General features: G+C 49.6%; 1 non-coding gene and 1 pseudogene across 1 annotated transcript; both read left to right on the forward strand.

Moving 5' to 3' along the window:
• Positions 1–1,270: 1,270 nt before the first annotated feature.
• LOC138460400 (U2 spliceosomal RNA) lies at positions 1,271–1,441 on the forward strand (annotated as a pseudogene).
• Positions 1,442–23,228: 21,787 nt separating this feature from the next.
• On the forward strand, positions 23,229–23,301 carry TRNAR-UCG (transfer RNA arginine (anticodon UCG)). Its single transcript has one exon. It is a non-coding gene; the product is annotated as a tRNA-Arg (tRNA).
• Positions 23,302–24,003: the final 702 nt, after the last annotated feature.

The following is a 24,003-nucleotide window of genomic DNA, read 5'->3' on the forward strand; positions in this document are numbered from 1 at the left end:
AAAAAGTAGATAAGCTTCTCATTGCCCAGAAATTGATTTTCTTATCAATAGAGGGGAAGGTTTTACTGATGAAGGCGGTACTTCTACCCCTTTTACTATTTTTGGCTTTAGTGTTCCCTCCAAAGCATAGACAAATTCAAAAGCTCCAAAGAACTTTTTTCAACTTCTTATGGAGATCAAAAATGGACCGTGTATCAAGGTCCACAATGTATAAGCTAAAGACCTTAGGTGGGAGAGGAGTCCCCAATTTGGATCAGTTCCTCACCGGTCATTATGTGGGATTCCTCATAAGCACAGTTAAACACTCAAAATCATTGGCCGCTGATATGATTAGGTATGCTACGGCAAATACCCTTGTGAAGTTTCAGGTAATACCGAGGAGCAACCGATTGCCAAAAGCACAAGATTTACCAGTATTGTATAAATGCCTCAAAACATTTCTCCCACTTGTACAGCCGGCCGAGCTCCTCATAAAAGAATGGGTAGAACCAAAAGATTTAATTAAGAACATCAGATTTGGGGAAACACCAGAACCTGTGGGAAATTTGGGAGGGGAAAAATTAAACATAGTCTGGAAGGTTTTTTCCTCGGCAAAAGTAACCAACACGCAGTCAGACTTAAACTGGATGCTACTGGATGCACTCCCTTTAAAGGTGTTTATGCACCGAAGAGGACTAGCCAGGTCTAAAGAATGTCCTAGAGAGAGTTGTGCGGGAGACGAGAGCACCTTCCATTTCCTGTGGAACTGTTACTTTGCAAGAGAAGTGTGGGATTCCTTTCTGCCTCTTGTGCAAACACTTACAGAGTCTCATAACCTTACTTTTGAGTCGGTGCTAACGGGCATACAGGAGGGAGGAGGGAAGGAGGAGAAAAAGATGTTTCATCAAATTGTGTCTTCAGCAAAAGAAGGCCTATGGAAAGCAAGGTCACTGTTAGTGCTACAGCACAAACACATATCCGCACAGGAATGTGTAGGTCTCCCGTTATGTTACATTTACACATACTATTGCCTGATGCCAAAGAGCAAGGGGTAGAGGATGCAAAAGATCGTTGGTAACAAAGCAACTGGAGGACGCTGACCTCATAGTCAATCTGGGTAGGGAACGCTCTGCGCGAAGTCTTTCTTTTGACAGTTTTTAAACCAAATTTTATTTTGATTCGTGAAAAACCTTTAATTAGCAAACTAATTGGCGTATAGTCACAAGTAGTGAAAACTACCTTGCTGGAGGAAAGGGACGGTTGTAAGGGGAGTTGTGGAGACCGTTCAAAAAAATCTTTTTAAAAAAAATCTGTTCTTATCAGTTTAATATCTGACACGTCCTCTATCTGGGGACCATATATTAAATTGATTTTTGGAACCGGGAGATGGAATGGGAGCTTGCTCTATCCACTCCACGCATCAACTTGGTATTGCAGTACTTCCAGGACTGGTGCACTTCCCCACTCGGGGAAAACAATGCTGTGAAAAAGAAAGACTGAGCAAATCTTGAAAGAAGAGCACTTTGCAATATTTTTTTGTTTAAATGTGTTTTTTTTTTCTTTCAGTGTTTCGGAAAAGGTGCTGTTGTGTCACTGGGATGAAAAAAAAGTCTGCCCTTTTGCTTGCTTTTCATGGGAGCTGCAAAGCAAAGGAGCCAGCCAGCCTGGCAGACTCTGCCTGCAGCAGCAGCACAAGAAGGAGATGGGGGACACTGTCCTTGCCCTGCCTCACTCCTAAAAGGCCCAGAACGGCCCAGCCTTATCTGAGGGGGACACACTTGGGGGAGCATCTCCTGGGCAGCTGAGGGTGACTTTTGCCGCTAGGTGACGGGCCAGTGCCAGGCTGAGGCTGCAGTTTAGCTGGGTGGAGCTCTGCAGTCTGTGTCTGGCCGTCTCGGACCTGGCGCTCTGGGATCCATGGAAATCTTGGGGCGGAGCCATGCAAAAAATACTTACCATACTGCCGGGCATGCTGGTCATGCAAATGCTTTTCCTGGCCGGGGAATCTGGGGGTCTGCAGCAGAGCGTTGCTCCGAGTCAGCTGGGGAGTTGCCAACCAGCAGTCATTCAGGCAAAGCCTTTGTAGGTCTCGCATCTTGGCCTTTTTGCAGAGATCAAGTGTAGTTTGTTGTACATGTTTGGGAATTTTTGCAGGATCTCTGAGTTCCTGAAGTTGTGTTGTAGTTTACTCAAGGTTTGTCTGGGCCCAGAAGTTGTATTGGGCACAGTTGTTTCGGTGGCCCCCAGTAGGAGAAAAAGAAAAACAAAATCTGTCCTAAAGGCCCAGGTGTTTTACCTGCTTGAAGGCGCTGTTGTAATTTCCTCTTCGGAGATGTCTGCCTCCAGGGCTGACTTCTTCTGTGCATTGAGTCTTGCAAGTGTCACCGAGTCAAGAGCACCCATCCTTTCCGTCCAGGAACGCCCACTCAAAGTATTATTCAGTGCCTCATAAAAGTCAGCTAATGCCCCAGCCATGTCTAGGGGCCTCATTACACGGTAGGTCGTGAGCCATGGCTCATGCCGGTAAAATACCGGCATCGCCTTGGTGGCAAGGGGATTTACCGCCCCATTCCAAGGTTGGAGGGGCGGTAAATCCCCCTTCCACCATTGCCCTTCCCCATTCCCATTTCTGCCCCATAGGGCTCTATGGGAATGGGGAAGGCGCTAATTACGGCACCGCAATTTTGCGGTGCCGTAATTGGCTCCGAGGTCCCTTTGCGGGTTGGATTTTAACGCCTGCAAAAAGCAGGCGTTAAATCCCCCAACCCGCAAAGGGACCTCGTAGTAAGGCGGTAAGGATTTACCGGTACCAGTATTTTACCGGTACCGGTAAATCCTTACCGCCATCCGTGTAATGAGGCCCTAGGTCTTCCGTTAATGACCCCCCACCTCGACTATCCGTTATGGGTCTAAAATACCCATTCCCCTGTCCCATCTCTCCAACCATGCTTTGCCCACCTTGTCCCCAGATTCATGAATCTGTCTACGCATGGTTTAGTGTGCCCCTCTAGCATTGACTAAGGCCACACGTGTTCAAAACACCTCCTGCGCCGTGACCAGGGCCTCAGCAAGGCTGGTGCCCCTAAGGTGAGGAATCCTTCTTCAGCCTGCTTAGCCGCTGCCTCCTCCTACTCCACCGCCCAGCGTTCTGTTTATGCGTAGCCGCCCCCAGTGAAAGCACATTCCCTCTAAGCACCACTTTATATCCCTCCCACAGGGTAACTTGGCTATCTACTATCCCATCATTCATGGAGAAAAACTCTGACGTTTTGCTGGACAATTACACCACAAAGTCGGGCACCCCCAAATAGTAAGTGTTCAGGCGCCACATTGTAGTGGGCTTAATGTGCATGATGTTGAGTTCAATGACCAACGGGGAATGTTCTGAGATACCTCTAGCTAAGAACTTTGCAGAGAAAAGCCTGTGGATGATAGAGGATGGGACAAAGAAATAATCAATACGCGACATAGAGGCGTGAACCCCAGTGAAGGAGTACCCACATTCCGACCTGTGCAACCTCCTCTGTGTCCACCTAACCCAGAGCTGAGGCAAAGGAGCTTAATTTAGTGGGCAGCCTGGGGTTCCTTGTTCCAATTTGGGGTCTATCCTGACCCAGGACCATAACTTCATTAAAGTGCCCCCCCATCACGCATGTGTCGACCTAGTAGCGGAGTACAAGCGAGGAAGCTGTGTATACCACCACCAAGCCCTAGGTGGCACCCCACAATTCACCCTTTACCATAACAAATCACTTCTGTGAGCTGGAAGGGGACCCTCTTTTGAGTATTAGGGTGCCACACAACCCTTTCGAGAATCCCGCCATTTTATAATTTGTTCGTCTTAATAATTTGCATTGTGTCCCTGCAAGGTGCTTCTCTGTGAGAAGTGCAATGTCGGACGATTGCCTATTGAGAAATTGTAACACCAGCCTACGCTTTACGCTAGAAAACAGCCCCTTCACATTCCAGGTCATCAATGGGACCCCCCTCATGAGCCATCCCCCTAAGAACCGCATCAGCAATCTATCCCTGCCAGGTTCTACCCCCACCCGCACTCCACTTCCCCCAACCTCCAACCCTGAGTCCCCCCAAATCCACCAATAGAGTCCTTAAGCATGGCATTCAAACCAATTACCAACTATAGAACTGTCCCCTTCCCCCACCCCTTACTTCCCCCAACATGAAGCACCTGTCACTCAAAACCTGAGTCAAACGGACACGAGAAAATGCCACCACCCAGGTGCAGGTTGCTCGCTGAAGCAGCCGCTGCAAGCCAAGATCCATATCAAATACCACCTATGCCTCATGATCCCATTGTGTTGCAGCAACCAGCTGTACGCCGGTACCATTCCAGGCTATGTTCAACCATCACCACCTGCCTCCAGCACAGATTCCGTGCTAGCGGATTGTTCCTTGGTCTGTGAGTCAAACAAAAGTGGATATGCCCCAGGCATGGCTTCCAGCCTGGTCCTTTCCTGTAGCAGCCTATGTCCCGGTGCCAACACAATCTGAGTCTCCAGCCAAGCCAAAGCTTCTGTAGGGTTGTGGAAGAGGTGAACTGTCCTCTCGTTGTAAACCTTCCGCTGTGCAACAAAGAGGGTATATTTGATCCCAAGTGCTATCAGCTTCTTCTTCACCAAATCAAAGGACTGGCAGGCCTTCTGAACTTCCCTGGTCTAATATAGGAAGAAGCAAATTCTGTGACCATTGCAGGTCATTGGGCCAGTGGCCTTTGCCATCTGCAGCAGACTGTTGCGGTCTCTATTATTCAAGAGTCTTGCGGTTATGATGCCGGGGGGGTGGGGGTGCCTGGGACAGGGTGACCTGCTTTGATCCTGTGTGTTCTCTCCATTGAAAAGAACTTTAAAAGTTTCTTTGGGGCCATCTTTTCCTCCAAGAAGAATTTCATGCTGGTCCCTTTCTCCTTCTCAGGCAGCCCTAAGATGCAGAGATTGTTGCGTTGCCTCCCATCACTATCCTCTGCTCTTTGCTCCAGGTGTGTTACCTTCTGGGAGCCTGCAGCCTTTTGCCTCTCTAGCTTCTGAAGAGCATCCTCAGAGTCTGAGATACGCTGTTCCTCTTCTCCCACCCTCGATGCCCGTTTCCTCAATTCTTGCCTCAGGAAGGACGCCTCCAACGCCAGCCCATTGATTATTTCCTCAAAGTAGGACCTGGATTCCTATATAGCTCCCATGATGTCTGTGAGTGAAATTTGAGAATCCTGCACTTGCGCTCCCACAGTGGCCCCTGCCAGTACCTGGGGGGCAGATGGTGGGGGCCAGCTCTCCATAATACTGGTCCATTCTGTTATGGAGTTTCCTAGTGTTGTCCTTGACCATGGCGCTGCATCTCACAGAGCTGGGGGGCAGCCTGGGCTGCGGCAATTCTTTCACACCCTCTGGCCCACGTCAGTCACAAATGTGGTGTGCTCTCCATCTTTCTATACCACGCCGTATCTTAGAGGCAGATTTTCCCCTCACGCCGCCTCCAGAGCAGCTCTGCACCCACGCCAGAGCGTCCCCCTTAGAGTCCCCATGCACCCTATGGTGGCCAATCGGAGCTATCAACCTTCTGTTGCAGCCCCCATAGGACCAGTCCGTATTCATCAAGAAAAATCCCATCCTCATTGCCACCATGATGAGGTTGCCCTGGGAGTCAGGCCTGACTGTCTAGGGCAATCGCGCACGCAGCGCCGCAACACATAAACACTCAGCGTGTTTATAAGACTTCCCTCTTGCTTTTATGAAAGGTTTTATAAACGCAGTGTGAAATGCTTCAGAAGGATCCATTGCATTAATATAAAAGCATGTAAATTCGCGCAGTGGCAGGCTCATTTTGAAAATGGTTGGTGCTTTCCAGCGACACCAAGAAGGTGGGGAAAGAGGCAAATATGAGCCTTAAGAAGCATTTAAAAAACAAGGAGCCGATTCATGGAACAAATGTGTGCCGAAAATCGTGGCGCAAGCTGGCGCAAGCGTGAAAAAGCAAGCGTGCGATTCTTGGAAGGGCCTGTGCGTGTTTTCCCCGGGATGTGCGCCAAATCCGTGCGTGGCGCACACAGGCTCTCGTCATTGCAACATCCAGAATGACAGGTGCGACGGGCACAGCGAAAGCGCACAACGTTAGCGCACACACCAAAAAGGGGGCAGAACACGGGGCAGAACGCACAGAATGGGGAACAACGCGTGAAAATAAGGGCGTAACTGGGGATGTACTGCTGGGAAGTACACGGAACGCCCACACACACGCGAACCACACGTATTCATGGAATCGAATAAGGGAAACACACGCACGGCCAAAGACACACACAGGCCTAAACACGTCCGCCACACGAAGGCAGGCGGTAGCGTCCCAGCGCATTACAAAAGTTTGCGCAAACAACAAACATGTATATACACGTATATACAGCTATGATGAATGTCCCATTCTGTGGCCCCCTAGGAGAAATGACTTGTCACGCAACGCTCAGGCCTCCCAAAAAAGCAAGAAAAAGAGATAAGCGACTCCTGCAGCCCACGTGCGTGTAAAAAAACACACGCAGTATGCTGTGGCAGCCAGGAACACAAAAAACACGTACGTGAGCAACACGCAGGCTAGTATGCCCGGAAAAAAAGGGTACGCGACTAACAGGGACCACCCGCATTATTAAAAATAGCGTGTGCGACTCACCGTCTGCCTTGCGCGTAGAAGAAGAAGGCGTAACCAACACCCATGCCAAAAGAAGAAGTACGCACTGTAGCCGCTGTGAAGTAATCGCGTGTGAACTCCAACGCCTGGAAAACACACGCCCCGCTTTCCACGAAAAGCACATACAGAGCGATGGAAACCCACGTGGGACCTTCAATCCGTGCCAGGGAAACACCTGCGCGCACGTTACGTCACATACGCGCTTACGCGCTAAGGGCCTTTCCTCGAATTACACGCTGACGTGCAGTTTTTTCACGTGCCAAATCACTCCGTATCAAACTGGCCATGCGACAACACATGGAAGACCACGCTCCTGCTCAGAAAGCCATTTTCCTGCCCCCCAGAGCCCCGAGCCGACTCCCTCCAGCCATCTGCTGCTGCCTGCCTGCCTTCTGGCCAGGTGCCCTGCTATTTGGTGCCTGCACGTCAGCCATCTGCAGGGGTCCAGTTGCTTTGACCACCCCTGCTGGAACAGAAGGCTCCTGACTGAAGTTCCATCGCTCCACAGCCCAGAATCAGGATCCAATTGCCCACCCACACCTGCCTTGGGGTTTCCATGTCGGGGCAAACACCATAAGAGACCACTGGCGACCCCCAGCCAGAGAGGCAGAGGGCTACCAGCTTCAGTGCCGCAGAAGTTGGTATCCTGGTGGAGCAAGTCCTGGTGCATTATGACGCCCTCTTTGGAAGACGACACGTCCGGAAGCGCTGGGAGGACTTCAGGTCCAGGACCCTCAGGAAGGCCCGGTGCCTCTTGGAGGCAGCGGATGCAGAGGGGTGCCGGGTCCGCCTTACCAACGATCAGATGAGGGTCCTGGAACGGCATACCCATCCAGAGTCGAGCGGTAAGTGTCCATGTGTGCTGATTGGACGCAGTGCATGTTGAGGTGTGCCAGGTGTGTGCAGCTAAGACATATGTCTTGAAAGGTCCATGTATGGATGTGTATGTGCAGGGACATGAGCCTGCTGCATGTGAGTCCAGTCATGTGTGAGACACATCAATGGTGTATGTGTTCAAATGCATGATGCACAAATGCATGTGGGGATGCACACATGTTAGCATTTCTGTGCATGTACTATGGCATGGTTGGGGTGTGACACATGAATGCTGGTTCCACCTTCATGTACGTGCACGGCATACATGTGCATGTGTGTGTGTTTGACATGTGCAAATGTGATACACCATGGATGCATGTGACACAGACATGTAGGAACCCCATTGGCAGATGTGACATATTTGCCGATGATTGCACTGTGACAGGTGGTGGAGATGTACAGATGTATGTATGTCTGGTGGCATGTGTGCATTTGTTCGGCACTCCCCGTGTTGCATGTGACGTCAGGCTAACCTTCTGATGTTCATGCTGTTGTATGTGTATGGATGCTGCTGCCTGCTGCACGATTCCTGTTAATTTGCGCATGTGTGTGGGTTCAATTGATATGTGTGCTGGGGAGTGTGATGCCAACTGTGAAGTTTGAGACTGCCACTCGTGTGCAACTGTCATGTGTGTATCAGACCATTGTACAGTGCCCTGATGCCTGTGTTCTGTCTCTCCCTGTCTGCAGCGTCAACTGATGAAGAGGATGGAAACGGTGCTGTGGAGCACAGCGGCAGGGATCCCACCGCCAGCAGGAGATGCAAGGCCCAGCTCCCCTCCCAGGTTGTCATGTCTTCGGGGAGTGAGGAGTCTGGTGCCACGTCCGTGGCCGCAGCTACCGAGGGAAGGTCCAAGAGGCGGAGGTTGGAGGTGGACTCATCGGCAGCAGAAGGGGCAGTTGAGCCCTTTACAAGGGCCTATGGAGGAAGATGGCACGGAGTCATCCAGGTTGGTGGGGGGTTCGGTTGAGGAGGAGGCCGTGGAAGGCCCACGCACGGAGCCTAGAGGGGAGGGTTCCACTGGTGCTAGTGGTGCAGTCCAGAGACAGGAGGCAGTGCAGGCCGCCGCAGAGGTGCCTGTGTGTAATCCTGTCCCCGATCCTGTGACTGCATCATCCGGCACCAGCATGGATGCATCCGTCCAGACCCGTTTTCAGGGAGGGGATGCGCACACAACAACTGGCCTAACTCTCCCTGCGGACGTGGCAATCCGGGACCGTGTTGAGCCTGTCCTAGCTGGTGTGGCATTGCGTCAACGTGGTATTCGGGATGATGTGCAGGGTTCTTGTGAGGACAATGCACGTCATTTCGAATACCTCATTGACTGCGTCGGTTTACTAGGACGGGTCACCAGCACTCGGTTTCTCTGTGTGCTGGATCTTCTAGCGACTCCCTCCTCAACTGCACCCCCTATGTGCCAGTTGTCCTCCGTGCCATCTTCCTGCCCAAGTATCACCTGGGCACCCTATGGAGCTGTCCCTGACCCAGCGGCCAGGCTGGTGGAGGACACATCCCTGCCACAGTCGGGAATCAGAGGTCCAGCAGGGGTGGCCACCCCAACAACTGGACCCCAGCAGGAGGAGGACGTACAGGTATCGACAGGCAGGGCACATGCACGGCAGCAGCTGGCTGAAGGTGAGAGCGAAGATGGCTCGTGGCCATCACCATCACAGGGGCAGGCATCAGCCGGAATGTAGGAGGACCCTGGATTGGGAGTGTCTTCCGTGTGGCAGCGGTTGGGCCAGCGGATAGATGTGGAGCAGCAGCGGGTGGAGGAAGCACAGCTCACTATGGTCAGGGCGGAGAACTCCATGCGCAGGGTATTGAGGCAGGCTGAGTGCCTCGAGGCAACTCCCAGGGAGTTGGAACAGGCCATGACTGCATCCCTGCGAGACCTCGAGGCCAGGGAAGAGGCCCACCTCCGGGACATCGACATGGAGTTTGATGATGCCCTGGCCCGGAACATCAACAAGTGAGCCATTCGACTTGCCCGCCGCCATTGTATATAGTTCATTAGTGTTAGGTTTCCTTTGTTTTTTCCTTTATTTTGGAGTTCATGGACATTGCTCCACTTTATGTATATCGTGTTTTATTCATAGGACTTTTTTGTAGGTTTCCTATTGTTTGTGGATCATGGACCATTTGGACTTCCATTGTATATAGTTGCAGACTTGTACATACTTTCTTTTCCAATTTTCCCATAGATCAATGGTTTTCTTTTATTTGGATTATATATTTCCTATTGACATTGGCAATGGACCACTTTTTTATTCAACATGACGTTTATTTGTTTTCCATTGGATTACCATATTTTGCTTATATCTGTCATTGTATATTGATTTTTAAGTTTGATTTCTTCTATGTTACTTCATTATGTTTTTAATCATTTCTAACTTCATGATTGGTGTTGTGTTCTATCATTGGTTTTGTGCATGTCTCAATGAACATTGCCTCAGTCATGTGTTGTGCATTTATGCATGGGCATGGTGGTTCTTTTAAAAATGTCATGGCATGGTTAATTTGGGAGTGGGCACAGTGGATGTTTGCGTGCTTGGAGTGGGGGGCAGGGGGGATTGTGGTTGGCATTAGGGACATGGGTCTGTTTACTCATGACATGTTGTTTGTTGGGCCATGTGTCGGGGCCTGCTGGCAGGTGCCCGTCACTGGTGTGTGGGTGGCTGACATGATTCGGGGCCTGCTGGCAGGTGCCCGTCAATGGTGGGTAGGTGGGGGACAATGAGTCAGTACTGCTGGCAGGTGCCCGTCAAAGGTGGGTGGGGGACATGAGTCGGGGCCTGCTGACAGGTGCCCGTCACTGGTGGGGGGGGCATGTGTTGGGGCTCACAAGTTCATGGTGCCATGTGGGCTGCCTGCAGGGCATGGTCAGGGTGGATGGGCTGCCTGCAGGGCATGGGGAGGGCCCACACTGCCAAATCGCATGTAAAACTCCCAGCGCACCCCCGGAATAAGCTTACCCGCCTGCGCTAGCGAAAACGCGGGCAAAAGTCCCCGCGCACCCCTCGGAATGCACGTACCCGTTCGCGCAAGGCCTATCGCGTGTGAAACTCCACACGCACCCCTGGAATACACGTGCCCCGCTCGCGCAAGGCCTATCGCATGTAAAACTCCACGTGCACCCTCAGAATACGTGCAGGCAACCCATCACCCCAGACCATACCCCGCAGGCAGCCCATCACCCCGGGACATGCCCCGCAGGCAGCCCATCACCCCTGGGCATGCTCCGCAGCCAGCCCACTCCACAGGGGGGACATTTTCCACGTGTTTTCGCTGGCGTGAGCGGGGTACGTGTTTTCCGGGGGTGCGTGTGAAGTTTTACACACGATAGGCCTTGCGCGAGCAGGGTACGTGTATTCCGAGGGGTGCGTGGATAGTTTTACACGCGTTTTCGCTGGCGCGAGCGGGGGACGTGTATTCTTAGGGGTGCACTGGGAGTTTTCCACGCGTTTTAGCTGGCGCGAGGGGGATATGTGTATTCTGAGGGGTGCGCGGGGAGTTTTACACAAGTTTTACACATGTTTTTGCTGGCGCAAGCGGGGTACGTGTAATCCGAGAGGTGCGCGGGGAGTTTTACACACGTTTTCCTGGTTGGGGGGCCGTATGCTGGTCCACTGGCCTTTGCGCCATGTACTGGATTTGTGCAATGTTTTTGGCGCACGGGGCGGGATTGGGGCCGTAACTGGCACTGCTGCAGGGTCGCTGCGCCACTCTGCGCCACGGCTGCTTATGGATGTATAAATCCATGAATACGCTGTGCGCCTAAATGGGTTTTGGCGCGCGCAGCTGGCGCAGACTGCCGCACGTGCACTCTGTGCGCCAGCCGCATGCTCCACTTGTTTGCCGAATAGTATGAATTACCCCCCAAATGTTTACAATGTGAGACTGCTGTGGTGTGTGACCCTCCCAAGTGTGTTGCCCCTTTAATGGGATGTGTCCCTCCCATGTGTATTGCCCTTTAAGATGGACCATGACTGTGTTATGGCCCAAGCTAATAAAAGGAGCCCCTGCAGGCACGTGCATCAGAACGGCTGCAGAGTCCCAAAGACAAATGACTGAGTCCGTCTCTCATTTAGGCCTGCAGGCCCAACCCGTGTGAGCACGAGCCTCCAGGCTATGATGCCGTGGGGCCCTCATGCCATTCAGGGGGCAAGGGTCTGCATGGTCAGGGTATGGCCCGCCCTGCCCCCACTTAAGGCCAGGTGTCCCCCGGCAAACCCCTGAGGCACTGGGCCTCCAGGGTGCTGGTGTCCCATAGCACCCAAGGAGGTTGTGTGGATAAATACGAGGCTGCCACTGAAGCGTGTTAATACATTTTATTATCAGAGCAATTCAAAGGGGGTGGTGCTGAGGTTAATACAGTCAATATGCGATGGCTCCGAAGGCAGCCCAGGGGATGCTGGAAGGGTATGGGATACCAAATAGTACGTAACACCGGTTTCCAAGTCACGTGTGATGGTTTTATATGCAGGTGAGCGGGAGTGCTGGAAATTCAGATTTTCAACATATTCGTTCGAGAAAGTCATAATTCTATTACAGACACAGAGGCAAATGATTATGCTTCTCTTTCCATTTTACTACTTCAGCAGCAAATTTAGAAACCAATAAAACATGAAACAAAAAATAAAAAGACTCAAGTACAATAACCCTACTTTTTTGAGTCTTTGGTTGTTCTGTTCTTATTGGTCCTCAAACTGACCATATGATAACCTTAACCAATCAGCATAGTCATTCTCCTTAAACCACACTGTCCCTCTACTTCACTTCCTCTTTTTTTTGCTTAGTTGAGAATGTGTCCAGTGAACTTTGCAATCCCGTCCATTCCCTGCATATACATCTTCAGTTTCGGATTGTTTGCTGTCCGCAACCGCACCTAATAGATATATGAAGTAACCGATGACTGTAAGTTGAAAGAGGGTGGGAAAATCATAAAATCAACCACAATTTCTATTATCTTTTTGTGCATTTAACAAATCTGTAACGTTCTAATGTATTCATCATAACCATTTCAATACTTGCAGAAACACATGTAAAACATTCCATTACTTTTTACATTCCATCATTGTTATTACGACTGATAGGGTGGGATAATCCTTTGCCTCTGTGTCTTTAATAGAATTATGACTTTCTGGAACAAATGTGTTGAAAATCTGAATTCTGTGTCAAGACCGGAGGATCGGATTATGCTTTTTAAAAGCTTACTCACCACTAACAATGCCACACTTTCCGTTGGTTTAAATTCAAATGTTTTTAAAGTCGATTCATTCGACCAATCTGCAGACCTCGTAATGTCTTCTACTCCGGCTCCTATGTTGAATGCCTTGGTAGCCATCACTCCTCTTGGTGAGTGAGCCCCATATTTCCCTACGTCAATGCCTGCCTGCTCCATCAACCATCTAAGCCATCTGGCTACGGTAGCCGGTGTAATGGAAAAAAAGGTTTACAAATAGCTATTAGTAACTGAGATACTCCTGGAGGTCTCACTTCCCATGTCATATCCATGTCATATCCTCATATGCTGCTAAGCATCTGACTGGGCATAGTTTTGCTTGTCCCGGAAAAGATTTGTAAGATATGGATCTCAAACCTGTCTTCATTCTCCTCGCTATGAGGAAGGTCACTCCGTTTGGTGACACACTCTTCCTGTTGATCTCAAATGCTCTGACATCTGATGACCTTTTACAAGCCAATAGACATAGTAGCATGGCTAGCTTGCCTGAAATAGCCTTCCCGGATAGTTCCTGATTATCTGGCCATGATAGAAATAATTTCAAAACTGTGTCGACATCCCACACATGAGTATATTTTTCACTAGGGGGTCTAATCATCTTTACTCCCCTTACTAGTCTACAGATCAGGGGATGTTCACCTATCGCTATCCCTTCGATCCTCGGGTGATCTGCTGATATCGCTTACCTGGCCGTATTGATTGTTCTGTATGCCTTCCATTGGTGCCAATTGTGCTACGAAATTAGCTACATGTACTACATCCGTTCAATCGGATTGAATACTCCTCTCTAAACACTAGCTACTCCATCTAGCCCATGCAGACTTATAGGCCCTGTGTGTTCCTGGTGCCCAGGATTCGTTAATGATGCTTTCAGCCTCATTCAATAGTCCTGGCCTAACCCAAGATCTCCTGAAATCCCCCATGCGATTAGGTTGAGCCTGCCTGAGCTCACTAGTGGATGGCTGAGGTACATGGGGTCTCAAAAAATGAATTTGTGGCTGGGTAGTGTCACTGAGCTGTGATGTGATAATTCCAGTAGACTGAGGAACCACACCTGACCCCTCCAATCCGGCGTAATTAGAACTAGTAATGCTTTCTGCCGTCTCACGTGGGATAGCGTCCCCGCTATCAAGGAGAAAGGAGGAAACGCGTAGGTTGTTTGTTGGCCCATGTTTGCAGGAAGGGGTCTGTCGCTTCGGCCTCTGGATCCGGTCTCCAGCTGAAATACTGGGTTAACTGGTTGTTCAGTATAGATGAGAATAGGTTGGCATGGTCCCCATTGAGTCATAAGTTCTTGAAACACCAACTCGTCCAGCTTCCAATCGCTGGCGTCCCTGAGGTATCTGGAGTTCCAATCTGCCACCTAGTTCTGATGGCCCGCAGGTACTCTGCTGTCACTAATACTTTCCTCTGAAGACAGAGTTCCCAGAAATCTGTTGCTAATTCCGCCAGTAGTCTAGATCTTGTCCCCCTCAGTCTGTTTATGTGCCTGACTGCCGAGACATTGGGCCTCATAATGAGTGTTGCGGTAAGGCTTACTCACCACTAACGATGCCACACTTTCCGGTGGCTTAAAATAGAAAGGGCCTCATTGCGACCCTGGCGGTACGGGGTAAATGGTGCCGTAAAAGGTCCTCATTATGAGGACCCGGACGCGATTTCGGAGGCAGCCATGCCAATAGCGCCAATAGCGGCATGGCTACCGCCGAACTCGTAATGAGGGCCAATGTTTTAAAAGTCGATTCATTCGACCAATCTGCAGACCTCATAATGGGCCTCATTACGACCCTGGCGGTACGGGGTAAACAGCACCGTAAAAGGTGCCAGTGCCGTTTACCCCATACCGCCTCATTACGAGGTCCCCTCGCGGGACCCAGGAAGCAACGCCTGGTCAAACCAGGCGTGCTTACCGGGTCCTGCGAGGGGAAGAGGGAGTAAACAACGGGCCAACTCGTAATGGCCCGTTGTTTGCTCCCTCTCCCATTCCCATTCAGCCCTATGGGGCTGAATGGGAATGGGGAAGGACCGGGTCCGGGTCCTTGGAGGGAGGAATAACCGGGCCTTCCGAAATCGGAATGGCCCGGTTATTCCTCATTCTGAGGACCCGACGCGATTTCGGCGGTAGCCATGCCGCCAATAGCAGCATGGCTACTGCCGAACACGTAATGAGGGCCAATGTCTTCTACTCTGGCTCCTATGTTGAATGCCTTGGTAGCCATCGCTCCTCTTGCTGAGTGAGCCCCATATTTCCCTATGTCAATGCCTGCTGGCGCTGTTACCTCGCCACAATATTCCGAGTTCTGCTCGCGGGGCTGCTCTGTTCGCCTGGTCAGACCAGACGTGCAGAGCGGCACCCGCTAGCAGAACAGGATGGTAGCAACAGTCCAGTTATTAACGGGACCGTTGTTACCATCATCCCCATTCCCATTGAGCCCTAGGGGGGCTCAAATGGGAATGGGGACGTACCGGTCTGGGTCCCGGGAATGGGAATTACCGGGCCCGCAAAGGTCGGAATGGCGCGGTAATTCCCATTTTTCAGGACCCGGACCCGAGTTTGGGGTAGCCATGCCGGTAAAAATGGCATTGCTACCTCCAAACTCGTAATGAGGCCCATTGTCCATCTTTAGCAGGATGTGAAAGTGAGGAAGGCGAGCCGCGCACATGGGATTCAACCCTGTTAATACTTGGAGATTCTTGGGATTTAACCCAGTTACTTTTTTGCATCAGGTATATTTTGACTGGGAACTGGAGTGCGCGCCTCGCCTTCCTCACATTTTCACATCTTTAGCAGGACACAACATTGTGCCCTCTCCCGAGTCCAGCATTTCACTGCGAAGGACCCTGCCAGTAACTCCAGACAGTTGATGTGGAGAGTCGTCTCCTGATCAAACCATCTGCTGGCGTCAGATTCGATGACCAGGTCCGGGTGATGTACCAAAAATGGCCCTCCCGTTCCATGCATCCATGTGCTGTAGCCACCATTCCAGCTCTTCCCTCACTTCTTGGGAGATGGTAACATTCGTTTTGTATGAAGCACCTCCCCTGAGGTGTCTGATCTTTAACCTCTGGAGTGCCCTGTAATGTATTGGTCCTGGGAATATTGCTTGGATCGATTACACTAGTCGGCCCACTAACCTTACGATGTCCCTCAGTGACATTTCTCCTCTCGCTAGGGTGTCTCTTAACTGCTTTTTGTTGTCGTTCACCTTGGCAATGGGTAACTGAGAGATCCCTGAATAGAGTGCACTATTAATCCCAGGAATTCCATTGACGGTTCCGGTACTATTTTGGATTTCTCCCAATTTATTAGGAACCCCAGGTCTTCTAACAATGTTATTGTCGACTGCACCTGTACTTGTAGTGTTTCTTTCTCCTGACACATCAGACATATATCATCTAAGTAGTATATTATGAGTCTTATTCCCTGACTCCTGAGGTGTGTCACCACTGGCTTCAATATCTTGGTGAAACACCATGGGCCTCATTACGACCCTGGCGGTACGGGGTAAACGGCGCCGTAAAAGGTGCTGGCGCCGTTTACCCCATACCGCCTCATTACGAGGTCCACTCTCGGGACCCAGGAAGCAACGCCTGGTCAAACCAGGCATGCTTACCGGGTCCCGCGAGGGGAAGAGGGAGCAAACAGGCCAACTCATAATGGCCCGTTGTTTGCTCCCTCTCCCATTCCCGTTCAACACTATGGTGCTTGAGGGGGATTGGGGAAGGACCTGGTCCGGGACCTTGGAGGGAGGAATTACCGGGCCTTCCGAACTCGGAAGGCCCAGTACCGCTGAGGTCGTAATGAGGCCCCATGGTGTGGATGCCAGGCTGAAGGGCAGACATCAAAACTCCCAGGTCAACTCTCCCTAGATGAACCTTTAGGAATCTGCAATGTTCCTCTGCTATGGGTATAGTTAAATACGAGTCCTTTAGATCTATTCTGGCTGGCCAATCTCCTTGAATTAAGGTATCTCTTAACAGGTGTATCCCTTCCATCTTGAACTGCCTGTACACCACAAATTCATGTAAACCTTTCAAGTTTATAATTGGTCTTACATTGTGTTTCCCTTTCACAAGAAACCTGTTGCTTATATAACCTCTTGAGGAATGTGTTACTAGTCGTATGGCCTTTTTGCTTTCTAGCCCTCTCAGCTCTTCCTCTAGCAATAATTTGTCTTCTCTGTTTAGCTCTAAACCCCTTGTAAGATTCCTCTGATGAGGTGCCTCTAGAAAGTCTATGAGAAAACCTTGAACGGTTTCTATTATCCAAGTATCCCCAGATAGAGTGTGCCAATTTTGTGTAAACTCTGCTAGTCTTACCCCTACTGCTTGGGTAATTAATCGTGGGCTGTTCGCTCTCACATGAGGTGTTTTGTTGGTGCTCTCCATTACACCAGCTTCTACCCCTTCCTCGGCCCCTTGATGGGAAGAAGGGGGTCTGTCTTCGATCCTCTTGATCTCGCCACTGCGTTCTGTCCTGGTAGGATCTGTTAAAGTGGAATCGGCCAGCGGAGCGACCCCTGCCTCTGCTGGCCCTCCCTGAAAATCTTTCTCCCAAATACTCTTTTGAGTGAGGCCTGCGCCTTGTCCAGCGCTGCATAGCAGTTAGCGAACTTTGTTAACTCGTTTAATCTCTCCCCCATAACAGAAAGGGACTTAGAAATCATTATCACCCAACTCAAGCCTACAAGATGTAAAAATGATATGCACACCACTATGATAATTAAGACCTGTGCCCCTTCTCTTATTACTGCCATATGCCAATTTGTCAACACCTCTATTTCTACCGGCACGGTCCCTCAGGATCTTAAGAAATCCTGGGTCATGCCTATTTTGAAGAAACCTGGACTCTCAGTCGACATGCCAAACAATTACCGCCCTATCACCAACACAGCATTCTTGCTTAAGATTCTGGACCGGGTGGCATACATACAGATCGCTGAGCACCTAGAGCCATATCCCATTCTTGATGACCATCCGTCGGGTTTCCGAGTTGGATATGGCACTGAAACCGCGTTGCTCGAACTTAAATCCAAATTGATGGCTCGTATGGATAACAAGAAGCCTTCTCTACTTATGCTGCTAGATCTTTCCGCAGCCTTCGACCTGGTGGACCATGATATCATGGCCACCAGGTTGTCTGAAGTGGCTAATTTCTCCCCACTAGCATGCAAATGGGTTTTGTCATTTCTCAGCAACCGTGTTAGCAGAGTCTTCCAAGGCAATGCCGAATCGGAGCCCATTCTTACTACCTGTGGTGTTCCTCAGGGTGCCTGCACTTCTCCCTGCTTTTACAATATATTTACGGCTCCCCTGTTTGCAATGTTAGACCATGAGAATATCATATTTACCAACTATGCGGATGACACTCAATGTGTCATCCCGCTTCTCGGGTCTCAGACTGGATGAAATTGCCATTAATAAAGTCTTCACTATAATTGAAACCTGGATGGTTCATAACAAGCTGGCACTAAAGAAATCCAAAACCGAACTATTGGTAGTTGGCTCACCGCATACCATTATTAAACTTGGCTCACAGTACGACAATTTCCAGCTGGGTGAAGAATCCATCAAACCTTTGAAAAAAGTAAAAACTCTAGGAAACAGCATGTTAGTAGTATTGTTTCTTCTTGTGCATACTACATTAAACTTTTAACACATCTAAGGCCTCTTATTTCTCAGGATAATGCAGAAACTATTGCGAGAGCAATAGTAGGCTCTAAAATAGACTACTGCTCGAGCCTTCTTATGGGAATTAATAAATCTGAAAGTAACAGGCTACAAATCTGTCAAAATGGGGCTATTAGAGCCGTTATGAAACTCAAACACAGAGATCATGTTACACTAGCGAGACGTGAGCTGTACTGGCTGCCTGTGGCCGCCAGAGTTCTATTTCATACCCTGACTATTGTCCATAAGTGCAGATCTGGGAAAATGCCTGGTTACTTACAACAGCTATTACCCATAAGAATCAACACAAGAGCACTTAGGTCTAATGATTCGTTTTTTTTTATCTGAACCTAAGTGCAACACTGTCAGAGCAACCGATTCAGCCTTCTTCTCTGTTGGTCCTAGAGCTTGGAATGCTCTGCCGCTGGAGCTAAGATCTATCGAATCTTTAGAATTCTTTAAAATAAGACTAAAGACATGTCTGTTCCATCAAACGACCTTCTTGCCTGTGATATTTTCGCTTGGCCCTGCTTCATGACATTGGGCCTCATTACACGGAAGGCGGAAATGGTTAACGGCCACCGTTAATGGTAACGGTGACCGTTAACCATTACCGCCTTACTATGAGGTCCCTTAGCGGGTTGGTGCTTTAACGCCTGCTTTTTGCAGGCGTTAAAAACCAACCCGCTAAGGGACCTCGGAGCTAATTACGGCACCGCAAAATTGCGGTGCCGTAATTAGCGCCTTCCCCATTCCCATAGAGCCCTATGGGGCAGAAATGGGAATGGGGAAGGGCAATGGCGGAAGGGGGATTTACCGCCCCTCCAACCTTGGAATGGGGCGGTAAATCCCCTTTCCGCCAAGGCGGTGCCGGTATTTTAACGGCATGAGTCATGGCGCTAATAGCGCCATGGCTCACCGCCTTCCGTGTAATGAGGCCCATTGTCTTTTGTTTTCTGTTTTATGTGTTTTGTAGTGCCCTCACGCCTTCGGGTTCATGGCCGCGCTATACAAATATATTAAAGTAAAGTAAAGTATGAAGGAATCTCCAAAGAGTTATCCCTTTGCGGTCGACGCCGACTCCGAAGAAGCTAGTTCACTTAGCTTCGGGTCTATCTTTACCAGAAGAGACCTTCTCCTCTCCGTGGTTATCGTGTGGTTGGCGTTGCCCAACATACAGATTGGCCCCTGGTCCCACCCGATCAGAATCGCTGGGTCCACTGGCTCCCCCTTTTCTCTGGCCTCTTCGCCAATCTATAGAAACTTAGTGAGGGGCCCTGTCATGTCCAGCATTTTATCCTGGCATGATCGCCAGGACCTATCTAGTCCTTTTCTCAAGTCCTTGGTGTACTTGCTCATGAACATGATCATTTTGTCATCAATCCCAGGTGTATCTGCTGCATCCTCTGGGAGGTGAGGTCTAGGGCATTCCGCCCTCATCTTACTCCTAGTCACTTTAGCTAGGGGCGCCCTCAGGCACTTTCTCAAGTAGGCCTCTATTTTCTTTGGTGGCTCCCACTCGGAAGGCCTTGGGTGGATTAGTGCCTCAGGATCAAAATCATCACCTGCACCATCCTCCTCTGTCTCCTCCTCCTTCCTCTTTTTCTTTGGCGCTTTGTGGCATTCTTCTTCTGATGAAGATATGGAATATACCTCTTACTCTGAATATTCCTCCTCCCAGTCCTCCTCTCCCTCATCAGAGGTGTCTGAGGAATTATTCTACCACCTGCTAGGCCCGCCTTTACTCTTACTCTCCTTCTCTTACCACCCTTCTTCTTTGGTGATGTGCCCGGGGGGGGTGTGGGCTTCTTCTGCCCTGCGGGCTGCTTTTCTGCCCCCTTTTGTTTTCCCCTGTGCTTTTAGCCCTTTGATCTCTTCCAGGCCCTGTGAGAACTTGAGCCAGTCCTCCATCAGAGCTATCTGCTGTGGCCCTTGTCACAACGAGGCCCCCAGGGCTTTTTGGAGGACCTGAGTCATCTCCGCATCGCTCCTCTTCTGGCTAATGTGAGCCTTTCCCTCATCACTAGAGGAGCTCATGTCTGCACAGAACACTGGGGATTTTAGACTATAAGCCACGAGCCTTTATAATCTCTTGGAGATTGAAAATATATATATATTGTATAGATTGCCTGGCCTGTTTTGGATATATATATATCTATATATATGTTATATAGCAGGTTTTACCTGGGACTGTGCCCGTCACTGTTTTGTTGCAGTATCTCTCTCTCTGGCCTGCAGGGGCGCTGTGATCTGTATTCACGTAGCACGATTAGATAGACCGAATGTGTGGATTATGGGCCTCATTCCACGGTATGCGGTAACCATGGCGCTATTAGCGCCATGGTTGCCGCCAGTATTTTATCGTGTCCGCCTTGGTGGATGGCGGAATTACCGCCCTACTCCAAGGTAAGCGGGGGCGGTAATTCCCCATTCACCAAGGCACTTCCCCATTCCCATTTTTGCCCCCATAGGGCTCAATGGGAATGGGGAAGGAGCTGATTACGGTACCGCCAATTGCGGTACCGTAATTAGCACCAAGGTCCCTTTGCGGGCCCGTTACTTAACGGCTGGTAAAACCAGCCGTTGAGGTCGGGTCCCGCAAAGGGACCTCGTGGTAAGGCGGTAAGGGTTTACCGGTACCGGTAAACCCTTACTGGTACCGGTAAACCCTTACTGCATTCCGTGTAATGAGGCCCAATGTCTCCTGATTACTGGAGTGTTCAGATATGTTTTCGGATAGATCGCAATTACGTTATCTCACTTCCGTAACGGTTCGCGGAATGGTGGGGCGTCTGGCACTATGTGGTCTCGTCGCGCTCCCCCTTCAGTGAATTGTGTGGACGGCGTTCTGAATCACAGAGCATCATGAGTGCAAAGTCAAAAACCGTGACAAAGACAGGTGGGAATATGCGCTGTGTTCAGGGGAAAAAGGCGTTATCAAAAAGAAAACAAACTATACCCAAAATGACCACAGGGTATCAGCATTCTAACTAAAAGAATACGGTTTTAAAAACTGTCAGGCAACATGTACACAATGGGCCTCATTACATGGTAGGAGGTAAACCATGGCGCTATTAGCGTCATGGTTCATGCCGGTAATTTACCGGTACCGCCTTGGAGGAAAGGGGAATTACCGCCCTATTCCAAGGTTGGCGGGGCGGTAATTCCTCCTTCCTCCATTGACCTTCCCCATTCCCATTTTTGCCCCATAGGGCATAATGGGATTGGGGAAGGTGCTAATTACGGTACAGCAAATTGCGGTACCGTAATTAGCACCCTGGTCCCTTTGCGGGTTGGATTTTTAACGCCTGCAAAAAGCAGGCGTTAAATTCCCCAACCTGCAAAGGGACCTCGTAATAAGGCGGTAAGGATTTACTGGTACCGGTAAACCCTTACCACCTACCGTGTAATGAGGCCCACTGGATCCGGGTTCTCGGAATGGGTACCTACTGGGTCATTCCAACCTTGGAGGACCCGGTAAGTCCCCATTCTGAGAACCATTCCCCATTCCCATTTGAGCCCCCATAGGACCCAATGGGAATGGGGAAGTAGCTAATAACGGTACTGCAATTTGCAGTACCGCTATTGGCTCTGAGGTCCCTTAGCGGGTCCCGTCCTTAACACCTGGGACCCGCTAAGGGACCTCGGAATATGGAGGTGCCAGTAAACCCTTACCTCCTACCGCGTAATGAGGCCCAATGAATGTTCCACCCTCCAGTGTTGGGTTGGTGCAGCCGTCTACAGTAGCTCATGGGTGCCCATGGGCCTCATAACGACCCTGGCGGATGGACCATGGTGCTAATAGCACCATGGTCCATGCCGGTAACTCTCCGACTCCGCCATGGCAGACGGGGAATTACCACCCCATTCCGAGGTTGGCGGAGTGGTAATTCCCTCCTCCGCCATGGCCCTTCCCCATTCCCATTTTTGCCCCATAGGGCATAATGGGAATGGGGAAGGCGCTAAGTACGGTGACGCAAATTGCGGCACCGTACTTAGCACCAAGGTTCCTTTGCGGCATGGTTTTTAACGCCTGCAAAAAGCAGGCGTTAAAATCATCATCCCGCAAAGGGACCTTGTAATCAGGCGTTAAGGGTCGTCTCCGTTTACGGGGCGGTAAAACCCTTAACGCCTGACTCGTAATGAGGCCCCATGTCATGTTATGCCTTGGCCTAGATAGCGTTTGACAAATCCACCTTTTAAAGACTACAGAGACTGAAGTGCGAAAAATACGGGGATGCTGATGTCAATGCCGAGGTGGCTCTCTTTTTGTACTACTTTAAAAAAGGATCTGTAACGTGTTCTTTAGGAACGGCACCCGAGGAGGATGGCTGTTTAGAGTCCTCTCGACAATGGAACAAGGAGAAGTGACGAGGGTAGGTAATGGCACCCTGCAATGGGATGTTTTATTTACACAGCGACACCTGTCGGCTGTCGTCCACTTGACGGATACGTCCCTATGGCTGGTGGAGACAATGGATGCCCGCAGCCAGATTTATAACGCAGGCAGAGGGTATTTTGGGTACACGTTTAAAGATCTGAATATCCCACAAGACGATCTGCTGCAACGTTTAACACCGACAACTGTATTAGTGGGTGTGCTTGAACTCTATTTAGAAAACCGTTTTATGCGATTCGTTTGTACACCTGCTCTATAGGGTTGGATGTTTGTTTAAAAAGGAAGGAAAAGGGCTGTGAACATGAAGAATAAAAACATCCCATATACCATAATTATGAGAAAAATGGGCGCTGTCAAGTTGAACTATGGAAGACCGCGTGGCCTAATGGATAAGGCGTCTGACTTCGAATCAGAAGATTGAGGGTTCGAGTCCCTTCGTGGTCGGTTCTTTTTTTTTTTCTTCAATTTTTAAAAATAATTTCCAAAACACTGCAAATTAAACAGGTAACAAGCAACCGTAAACATTCTGCTGTGGGCCAGTTAGCTGTGGGAGTAGGGCTTCCACTGATGGAGTAATGATGCGAGTGATTGCATAGGACATCTGCGTGCCCTTTCAACTTTTTAGTGATATTGGCATTTTAACACATACACAGAACAAAAAAATAACCAAACTTTAGGACCATTATACCTACAGAAAGCTCACCTATTCAAGCTCTGTCCAGGCCCTATAGGGCCAAATACACACAAGCCTCCTAATTTGCATATGCATTGACACCAACAGAAGAGGGAGTTGCAAGGAGTGTCTTTAGTCTTTGATACTTAGAGGCACCATGGAAAGTGACATTACAAGATGCTGCCATAAGTAAGCAGAGTGGTGAATAACTTTGTGTTATGAAATATATGAATGGCACTAATATTATCTAAGGAGCAACTGGTTTTAATTTGTTCTTCTAGGTAGCATGATATATCAACATAAGCTATGAGCTGAATCGTTCAGAGGCTCCAGATAAGACATAGCGAGATTCAATGATTTGCCCAGGATCATACGCTTGGTTAAATGGAGAAACCTGGATGTGAACAATTAAAGCAACTTAACACCTATACTCCCCCTTTAATTTATATAAATATTTATTAAGGTTTTGCTTT

This window comes from Ambystoma mexicanum, chromosome 1p (assembly GCF_040938575.1).
Source record: "Ambystoma mexicanum isolate Mex_15411 chromosome 1p, UKY_AmexF1_1, whole genome shotgun sequence".
NCBI classification, from domain to species: Eukaryota; Metazoa; Chordata; class Amphibia; order Caudata; family Ambystomatidae; genus Ambystoma; species Ambystoma mexicanum.